Below are 11,213 nucleotides of genomic sequence, written 5' to 3' on the forward strand. Positions count from 1 at the left end.
AGTCTTGAAGCCATCGAGATTCTGAAGGTGGGCTCTGACTTCTGGGGAGACCCTGTCCATCGTCAAGGATAAATTGTCAAATTCTGTAACTCCTCGAACAGTATTTGACTCCTTTATGTTACACCATGTGTGGCAACACATGCCGGAAGGTGTTTGAAATATTTTCGTACTTACGCATGTCAGGTATTGCACTTAAAAAAATATATAATTTTCCCAATTAAATATTCTTCTGACAGGAATTTACAGGACCATTTTCCAGTGGAAGTTTTGGGTATTTGTATGTTCACAACAAATATCATTGGCTAAATTATATTTTTCTCTCAATGGGTGTGTATATTACGTAAATACTTGATTGAAGGCCATCGGGTGATGGCCAGTTGTGAATTTTGACAGGAACTTGCAACGAATTCTGTTGAAAATCACATAAATGAAATATCGTGGATGATTCACTGGATAATCACATTCCATAAAAATTACGCGACAGTTTCGTAATTTCCGAGTGACTAAGATCCAATAAAATTACGAGGATTCAATAAAAGGACAGATCAAGTTGCCTAATTTTCCATCAGATCTGTATTCTCGTTTGGAAATTACCGAACCGCCTCGTAATTTCATTCAATATTTCCCTCCGTGTGTCTGCGATCTACTCAAAGTGATTACAAATCTGTCAGGTCAAATGTATTCACCACAAGAATAAAAAAAAAATCTTGAGTTCTGTAATCTATCGTAATCGACAGACGAAAACTTTTGAACAAATAAACAAAATCAATTTTTTTTTCTTCAGTGCGCTCGTAGGAGCGATTTGATCACACTCGTCTATTGTTCATTTTGTAATCGTCCAATCTGATTGAATGAGAATGTAGTCATGCTTTTATTTGATAACGTCGTCGTCCAGGAGTGTCACGATAAAACGACGGCCGCCGTGGAAGACAAAGTTTTATGGGTGACGGTGATGTGAAGACTGTGGCAGAGAAGAGGGTGACTGGCGGGATTGCTAGAGTCCTCTGCCTGGGATAAGTGATTGATTCACTTTGAATGATTAAAGAACGCGGAAAGTGGAGGACCAGAAGGTGGAGTGAGGTGCTGAGGTGGTTGGAGATGGCCCCAACGAAATAATGGCATTCGATAGACTCATCAAAGTTTCTCGGGGGAAAAACTTCAGGAGTTTCCCAGGCATGGGAAATTATCGGCTAAAGCGGATGGATCAGCGGCCGCCGACTTTCGATGGCCTTCCATCATTCTGCAATGATGGATGTGGAACGAAATGGTTTCGTTCAGTTTGAATTCTTCAACTATGTCCGCCAAATTTTGCAGACTGAGAAGAAAATATAATTCTGTCAATCAATTTTTCGATATAAACTCACTGATGAAATCGATTTTTATTGCCCGTTGGGGTCTATTTGCTTTCGACAAATAATCACTCATTAACAGTTAATGAATATATATTTAATGACCCTTGTTTGACGAGACATTCACCATTGGCGTCAGCCATTTATTAATTATTGTTATGACAACTTTCTGGACGAGAGGAGAATTACAGAAGAAATCGACCTCATCAGCACTCGTCGGTTTTTTAATTTTTCATCTGGGAATTTTCATTCAATGACGTCATATTATGTGTTAAGTTATAATGCAATATATGAAATACAAAAAATTGTTGGGTGTTTTGCACGTGGAATGACTCAATGGTCGGGTTATAATGACGTCAATCGAGTGAAGACTGCAGTGCTATCAGTTGTTAATGGGTCAACCGCGACAATATCGATGGGCATCATAAACATCGAAAACAAGTTCTTTTTTTCCAAGGTGATAAATGCCACCCGCATTGATAACTTACGCCACTCAGCGATACCTTCCGCCTCGAGAATATGAGGTAAATCTTGGGGCAGTCGGGACAATCTCGTCTAGATCAGCAAATTTTCGTGTCCGAGTGTGGGACTATTTTGCAAAATAATTTGTTTTCATGAAGAAATTTGTGTATTTTTACTGGTAAAAGTAAACAGGTATTGGATTCCCTGAATACTTGGAGCACGTGCACATATTTCATTGCGAAGGTTTTCTGTTATCAGCTTCACCGAAACAAAAACAAGACCACAAAAGCCGTTTTCATTTGCATGATCCATATTTGAGGCCAGTAAATTAAAAAATAGACGGTTCGTGTAGGAGATGAGGAACGGTCAATAGTGGGCCCAGAATCGGCTGATGTTGGCCTACCCTCGGCGGAATGTCGGCGATGTCTCACGTCGAACCAGAGATATTTCAAGACTAAATAAAATCAGAAACATTTTATTTACGATATTCTCCAACGTCTTAGAGTTGTCCATTCACAGAATTCGATGACGAAGATATTTTATTTGCGTTAAAAAAATTTCAGTCTGTAAAATTGTAAATGCTTTGAGCATGTACATATTCCTTGAAGGTTTTCCGTTATCACCTTCATCGGAAAAAAAGTAGAACGCTACAATTATTATCTTGTTAGCGATTTGGATTTAAAAACAGTAACAGACAGTCATAGAGTTCACACTCGCTGTTATCAATTTTGAAAGGTGATAAATTACTTTCATGGAATTCTGAATAAAGTTCACTGTTTCTCTACCGTATACAAAACAGTCTTTCTCCCATATGAAAAACAAAAATAAATCGACTGCACCTTTATAATTCATAAAATTGAAAATTGACTTTGAAAAAAAAATTCACATGTGGTACAAGAGCTCTAAAATTATCGGGTATTTTTCGATAGTTTCTCGGCTGATCTGTTGTATCTCTGATAGACTAAACCAGATAAAATTAAATGAGAAAATTCTATTGGCTAATATTTGAAGGAAAAAATACACATCAATATTTCTTCAATATTTTTCATCCTGCAAAGGGTTTCATCCTAAGAATAAAAAAAATACAGAGAAAATTTCGCTCGTGTGCGACATATCTGACTTTCGAAATTTCCATAATTTACTGCTCGTAAATAATGGAGATTGTAATGAACCGGAACCAGCAGTCTTTGTGACATTATTGGAAATACACAATGGCAGCTAACAGTAGCTGACATGTCTGGCCATTGCCCAAAAGGGTACACGAGAGAGGGCGTTTGCAGTAGCCAAAGGGGTGCCCTGGCTACCGTTCGTTTGCCAGGACTAGGGATACGCTTGATTTATTGCCGTGAGAATCGAATTTTTTCTCCTTGCGGGCTCCTCGCAAGAAACTCCGAAAAGCTTTCTGGGATACTTCCGAGTAGCAATTGTTTACTTCATCTCTCAAAGTGGGTCATGAATTCAATTCCACTGTTTCTTTCGTATTCTGATGGTTTTTACAATTTCATTTAATGTAATGGTGGCTAAAGCCAGTAATGCCCTTCCCCTTCGTATCCAAATGGGCTCCAGTGACCCCTGATGACTTGTAAAAATCAACAATTGTGGATACGCCCATCGAACTTAAATATCGAGTCGCTTGTTAAATGTCTCTTGAGACTTCAAACAGGTGAAGTTATTCAATAACCGCAAAAATACAAAGATAATCGTGCTATAAAATAAACCAATGGAGTGAATCAAACAACTCAACGCGAGACTGTTTCATCCAATTTTTACAAATATTAAATAAGTTATTGACGTGCCTTTTGTTATCAATTGCAAAACCTATAAATTTTTTCCCTAAATGTAAACCATTTTGTTATTCCAAACTATCGATTCAATTCCCAAATTTTTAAGTGCCCAAAAGTCCCAAAAAACCTCTCCTAACTTAATTCGAAACCATTAGTACGAGGCGAATCGGTCGCAATATCTCCGGTTGGGGCGCCCTATATATAGGTATTCCCGACGTTTTTAAAAAATGAATGCCTCTCAAAAGTGAGACCCCGAAATGGTTCGAACAAAAAAAAATACCGACAATGAGAATCCATTAATCACGATGGGGTGCCGCCGTGCGCGTCAGTGCGAGAGCTAAATGTCTGGACCTGCAGTAGGAATATATGCGTTTTAAAACATCCCTTTGCACTTCCACGTGAATATACCTCACTCTGAAATACAGTGCCTCGATGATGGCATTCATTTTCTGGGTTAGAATGGCCATTTCTTCAGGGAGAAGAATAAAGCCGACAAATATGTCACGGAGACTTCACAAGAATCTTAGGGAAAAAAAAAAGAAAAAAAAAATGTTAAACCGTAAAAATGGTTTTCATATCCAATTACCAGCTCGAATGTTCATGGTACAAGCGTGTTACGTTCACTTCCATTAATTATTTTTCTCCATTACGAGTGTCAAAGGACATCCGCTTGGAGAAACAGCGGGATGGAGTGTCACAGTTGGATATCCAGAGTGAGTTTGTTTTAGAACTATTAGCCTGACGGGTTTTGCGATGTAGGTCAATCCTGGATATGGCCCTGTCACTGGGTCGAACCCTTCAGTACAATGAACTGTTATTTTTGACAGAACGTGTCCTGCAGCGACAACCGGGGGCAAGCGCTGGTGCCTCATGCAAATGGTTCAATTACCTGATGGGGAAAGTCGACCTTCACCTCGTTACCTCCTCCGAGCCCATCCGGAGATCATCTGAAGATTTTTTTCAGGCTGCAAGGAATGTTTTCCCATGGCACACTGGGATGTGGGGCACGGTGCGCGTGAATATGTTATTTTTGTGAAGAGGGGATTTGAATTCCGAGCGCGAAATCGGCCGGCCAATGAGAGCGGGAGAGCCGGGGTGGGGTTGCTATGGTAGGAGACTCGGTCCATTGTTGGCCAATGTTGGGCTGTCCTCGACCAAATGCCGGTGATGACTCGTTTCGAGTCAGGGTGTGTGCGCCATGAGGATCTACTGCGGTTTTTTATGCCCTTTGCAGATGATTTATCGAATAATTGATTTCTAGGAATTTTCGCCGTTTTATTACCATGAAATTTCGTTTTTAAACATTTTTTCAGAGAAAAATTACTAAACGAACCTGAATTTTTTAAGAAACGACCGTCTTTTTTCTTTGATGTCATACAAAAAGTCAAATTGATTTGATTATTTTTCCCATCCAAATCTTGGCCAATAGGATTGCACCATTCGACGTTATTTTGTATAGTCAACACGGTATTTCAGCGGATATTCTTGGAAATTTCACTGGAAATTTTGCATGTTGATATATATAAAAAAAAACAAATGTTGAAGTAACCCTCAATTGTATCTGACAGATTAATGGCAATTCGTTGAAAATTATGTCTCATGGTGCAATTCTATCGGCCAAGATTTGGATGCAAAAAATAATCCCCCGAATACCACTCGAACTTCGAAATTATCTGATATTTCCCTCAAGGTTCCCTACAAACGAATAAGCTTGTCAAGTTTTCCAGAAAAATCACTCGCGCTTCGCGCTCGTGATTTTTAGACTGGAAAACTTGACACGTTCATTTGTTTGCAACGAACCTATCGGGAAATATCCGATAATTTCGGAGCTCTTGTGGTATTATATGCGATAATTTTTTTCGCGAATTCGAATGACAATGCGCGCCAGAATTACCGGAATTTTTGACAAATTTTTATTCAACTTTTCTCTTTGTCGGATAGTACATTAAATAGAATAACGCACACGTCAGCGAAGAGAAATTTTCAATAAAAATAACCCCAACATTCCTACAATTAATAAATTATGCTCCAATGGTCTGTTCGCGTCGATAGCAATGATTTTTCCTTCTGTTTCTTTCTGTATGATATTTTTCGAGCTGTCACTCGATAGAGTGTCCTCGAACTCACCACCAGCTTGTAGATGTCACTTACACTCTCTTCACCTAGAAGAGGAGGAAAAAAAGTGAGAATGGGAGAACTACACTGGGATGAGGTCGGGGCTAATTGAAGAAGAAAGCAAGATGCCGTCGACAAAGTGCTTCGTCACTGTTTGCACGCACTAACGACTGTGTTGTATATATTCCGTGTACTAATGTGCGTGACGTCATGGATATACGAAACGAGTGGTGGCATGCTGAGCTGCAAGTTGAATTTAAAGATATCTAAGTACTTTGCCTATTTTTTCTTCAATTAATTGCTTTTCTATTTTTGCAGACCAACAATGCGCCCTCATATGCGCCCCAAAGGTGCCGTCATTTTCCAACTATTTCATCATTAAATCATCATCATTTCGCGGATTTAAACTTCGCGAATCTCAATATTGAATCACTAGCATTTTTTTAAACTAAACAAATTTTAGAATTTGTTCCAATCCAATTGAATCCAATAATTCAGAAGATGACTCGTCTCTCAGTTAAGTTTTACGCAATATCTTTGAATCTCAGAGAAATAGCGGAATTATTGTTATTACATTTATTGTAGAACTCAACTCGCTCCCTAAAAAAGGTCGTAATGAAAATTTTCGTAGCTCCTTTGGATTCTGAGATATTTGTGAAAAAGTGGTCAATGGTTAACAGTGACTGATCTCCTTGTACCACATCACAACTCTTATTTTGTTTCCTATGAGAGGAACATACTGGGAGAGGGAGGCGGGGGGGGGGAGGGTGATAAGATAGTTAGTGGATAATTGTTGACGAATTTGAATCATGCGAATTAAAACTGACGTGAAAATGGGGTCAGCGAAAAGAATAAAGAGCGTGAACCGTATTAATTTCAAGATGGGGCAAGTATTCTCGGGAGTGCAATTGTTCCCGGTCGATTTTGCCGACACTGGGGACATACAGGCGAGAAATCCCTGGTGGATTCCATTCGTGCTCCCTATTCGTGTCTCTTCATCCCGTTCACGTGATATTGTGACTCAGCACGGAAATCAAATCCTTGGAGACTCATCTCTTTCTCACCTGCGCCTCCAACTTCCTTCTGTTGAAATCATCGGGTGAAAATATTTCCCTAGATTTCAGCATAAAATTGGTGTGAACGATCACTCCCAGTAGAATAATTCAAATGTACTGCCAGATATACTGGACTGTTGTTGCACGATGAAATGTCAAAATATTGGGACGATCCAGAACGATCGGCCGGGGCCGATCGATCAAAAGCCTGACAGAAGACACAATCGAGTAGATTCTCAACAAATAATATTTGAATGCTATTAAAGTGGCTAGAGTCACCACTTAAATCCTCATGTATCTGATTTCTTTCAACAAACTTCCACATGTAATATGCAATCACCGATCAACAAGTGATAATTCCTGATCGCTCGATATGAAGGTGTGTTACCACTGGTATAAAAAAACAAGAAAAAAATGAATTTTTCTTCCAGGATTTGGTTTTCTGATTTTTTAAAGAGTTAATTAATTGAAGAACCTGATAAATTATAGTATTAATTGATACTTAGGCATTCAGAGTAATGAGGAAATATTGCCTCGATATCCCTTGATAATAAATTGCTAAATAATCGTTTATGAAATTAATTTATCGAAAAAATTTCAGCAAAACGACAATGAAATGACTGCGAAAACTGTTAAAAACGTTTTCAAATTTCAAAACATCTTTTCAGTACATACACTGAGAAAAAAAAATTATTGTGCCAAATATCTATTTACTGCCGGGGAATATTCATTTTTTCAATCTTTCATTTCTGAAATCGAATAACTCCTTGACAATTCTGGTTAAATTTAAATTATTATTTTTAACTTTGAGTGAACTCATACGATAATTATGAGCATTAAATAATTCATCGAAATTCCTGCCTCAAGCAAATCAGAAATTTATAAAAACTAAATTATCATTAGAGTTCATTCAGAATTCAGAGAATTTTCAATAAATAAATATTTGTCATAAGTAAATAGATATTTGGCAAAAATAATTTTTTTTCTCCGTTTAAGTATTAACAAAATTAAGTACTCCGTAATGCACTTGATACGCCATCGATTTTGCTGTCATTTTTCAACCCAGAATCAAAAATCACAATGCGGTATAGCATGAACGCAGGAAAACAACACACGCATTAGATCTCTCGATCTATTGAAATGTTCTACAAGTAACGGGATTTTGTTGTATAGATTGAAGTATTCAAGCACATCTGTACTGCAAGAATATTCCAAAACATTTTATAAAATTATCTTTCCGATTTCCACAGCTACCGAATTATTTCAATACACGACCTGAAGTTTTTCACAGTAACCAATGGATCTTTACAACGCAATCGTAATACAAAATTCCACCCAAATATATAAAATTTCCGAAGCAAACTTTACTCTCCCCAAAACACTGCCAAACAAACTCCTCAAATCGGAAACAACGACTCCTCTTATTTCAAAATTATCCATCACCGTTTTTTCCCGAATTCTCTCTCAATTCATCAAACCTCCACATATGACATGCACTAACCGAATCAACAAGTGATAACTCCTGATTACTCAGTCCACATCTTCAACCTGCACCGAAACGAAAAAGATAAATTACAGGAAAAATCGTGGTGGTGTTATCCCCGTCCTAACGGCTGTTATTAAAACTCTCCTAATAGGTTATAATGATCGCCGCTCGAAGAATTGATATTAAATTGTGAGTCCCACACTCTCCGCTCATTTATCATTATCAACCGTCCGAGAATTTTGTATCCCTTTATAACCAACTATGCAAGCATTGAAATTATCTCCAGAACTATATCCCGTGGAAAAATCGTCTCACAATTTTTTTCTTCTTTTTTTTTTCTCATCGAGATCCACTGGGGATTTCCAGCGGGAATATAATGATATTCCGATAGCGTTCCTCGGGCGGTATAAAAAGAGGTCTGAAGAATAGATGTGTATATCTCTTGTCACACTGAGTATCGCAATACAACGGATTGCATTCAGTATCTTTTGATGGTATAAGAAAAGATGGAGAGGGGGAGGGGGAGGGACGAACGGGAAGTTTGAGGACGCGGGGAAAACTCGCCGGAGATGTTATATAGGGGTGGTTGGGACGAACGGGCGGGGGGTTGTCATGCCAGGGGGAGGAGGGGGAGGGGGCGTAGGAGTGATTGATTATGTTTCGCCGGAAGGGAAGAGAAGCGACGAGGACGCTGAAGAAGAGGAGGTATAACTGTAAGGAGCTAGACCAGCGAGAAAGAAGACAAACGTTTCGGGAGCATCGCGATGATAGAGACGAGGAGGTCGCGCCGCAAAACGAGGAGACAACATCCCCTGTCCTCCATATCGCTCTCCGCCCCCGCTTGGGGCTTCGTTTTTCCTTACACTGGGGTCCGTATATACCAAAGTGTAACGTCAGAGAATGTCAACCGCCCCCAACCACTCCCAGATTCCACTCGAAGCCCATATTCGCTTATTTTTTTTTTCTGGAAGTGGACGGGAAGATAGAAATAATTGGAAAAAATTGGAAGGATATGAATGAGGGGCACTTGTTTGGGGGATGAAAAAAGTGGTAACGTGGGACTTGGATGGGTGTGAAGTACTTCTATGGATGACGTTTGTCGGGTGTTGGTGGTGGTTGCCGAGTGTACGGAGGGAAAAATTCAATGAAAATTGTACGAGAAGTTTGATAATTCTGAATAATTTTATCGTTCAGAGGAAATTTACGGAATGAAGTTTAAATTATAGAAAATTTTGTATTATTTATCTCTAAATTAATGTAAAAATTAAATTTCACTTTCCCCTAGAATTAAGTTTTTTAATAATTTTTATTGAATTTTTCTCGCCGTAACCCCTCGTAGGGTTCGCCAACGTCAGCCACACGGCCATCAGTCGAACATCGCCAAGTCGCTGCCGATGATCAGCCAATATTTGGCCGTCCAAACCGACCCCAGAGGGTGGTCCGGAAATTTTTTTCATTTTCCCTCGAAGCTTCAACGGCTTTCGAGATTCATTTTTACCGCTACAAACATTGAGCTTTCTTCAAAATTGCAATTTTCAATTTCGTCTGTCATGGGAATTCAACCCCTAAACGTCAACCAAATAAATAATCATAATAAAATATTTATTTGTCGTGCAAAGCTGCGTTTCCCCTTCGCCGCGATCTAAGACCCTCGATTTCCCCGATCATCCGCCGAAAAACCGTCGAAACCCCCCCCGACTCCATCGATCCCTCCTGGACACCCTCTCCTCCCCCTCCCCTTAACCCTCCACGGTTATGTGAGCAAGAATAATTTATACGTATTATTCACGGCTGCCTTGACAGTGTACCGTGCAGCCCAAGCAACTGGCACGTCTATTGTGCCGCACAAGTAGGGGTCGCAGGGTTTTCCAGATCCTCATAATCATGCACGTGGAAACGATAGAGCTTCACTAATAAAACAGAACAACATTCCCCTTCATCGATCGTGATATCTTGATTTGCGAATTTCTCCGTTGTGTTTCATTCTCCCACTCAAATATTTGCTGCTCCCCGCGAGGAAATGAGGGACATACCAAAGGAAATATTCAGTAAAAATATTCAAAAATATTCCGTAAAAATTACGGAGTTCGCATATCGCTCACCGATTACAAAATCTACTTCCCTGGTCCAAATCTAGGCATTGCCGACAGTCGACCGAGGGTATGCCGACAGTTGGCCGACGGTCGGCCCAATGTTGGCGACTCGTTATCTCCCTCCAAAGCAGGGAATTTAACGTGGCGTCGTCATAACAACGGTAAACTACAGAACTTTGTGAAAAAAATCAGTGAAAGTTCCGTAAGATATTCTACAACCCATTACTTTGGAATTACGGGAAAGATACGCAATTTTTATCGATCATTTCTCCCTCTCTGTGCGGCAGGGCTCGCCCAGTTTTGGCCCAACACTCGCTCCTTTTTCATGTCCCACCCGGGTAGTACGATTTGCCGGTGTAATTCGACATACTTCGTGTTACTAATGCCTTCAAATTACAAGCGTGTCACGAAGCGATTAGATACTAGCTAATTAATGTTTCCACCGATGGTGGGAGTCAACAACAATTAATTGTAATACAACAGTGTAAAGTTGTAATGAACGAGGTGATTCTTTAATCATTGAGAAAAAATAAACAATGGAAATACGATTAAGTGGATGATTGATTTTTCAAACTACTGGGGTTATTTAATAGGTGGTAGGCACTGTGAAAAGCGTGGAGCATCGTATTATTATACCCATGGTAAAACGCAATGAGTCGGCTGTCCGCGTTATGACTGTGCATATTGTGGCGTATTTTTTTTTTAGTTTCTTTGGCTTCTTTAACTCTCCCCCTCGTGCGATCGCACAGAAGTGGATGTACTTGGCCGAGTATAACCGGACACTTTCTAGAGCACATACACAATTACACATGTACATTCGCATGGGTGTAAGAATGAATCGGTGACGGTCAAGGTGAGTGTGTGGAAGG

At 39.6% G+C, this 11,213-nt stretch overlaps 1 long non-coding RNA gene across 1 annotated transcript in view; it reads right to left on the minus strand.

Annotated features, from left to right (window-relative positions):
• The window catches only part of LOC135170648 (uncharacterized), a 39,522-nt gene that overhangs the window by 26,526 nt on the left and 1,783 nt on the right, over positions 1 to 11,213 (minus strand). The gene's annotated exons all lie outside the window — the stretch shown is intronic.

Source organism: Diachasmimorpha longicaudata, chromosome 2, assembly GCF_034640455.1.
Source record: "Diachasmimorpha longicaudata isolate KC_UGA_2023 chromosome 2, iyDiaLong2, whole genome shotgun sequence".
NCBI lineage: Eukaryota > Metazoa > Arthropoda > Insecta > Hymenoptera > Braconidae > Diachasmimorpha > Diachasmimorpha longicaudata.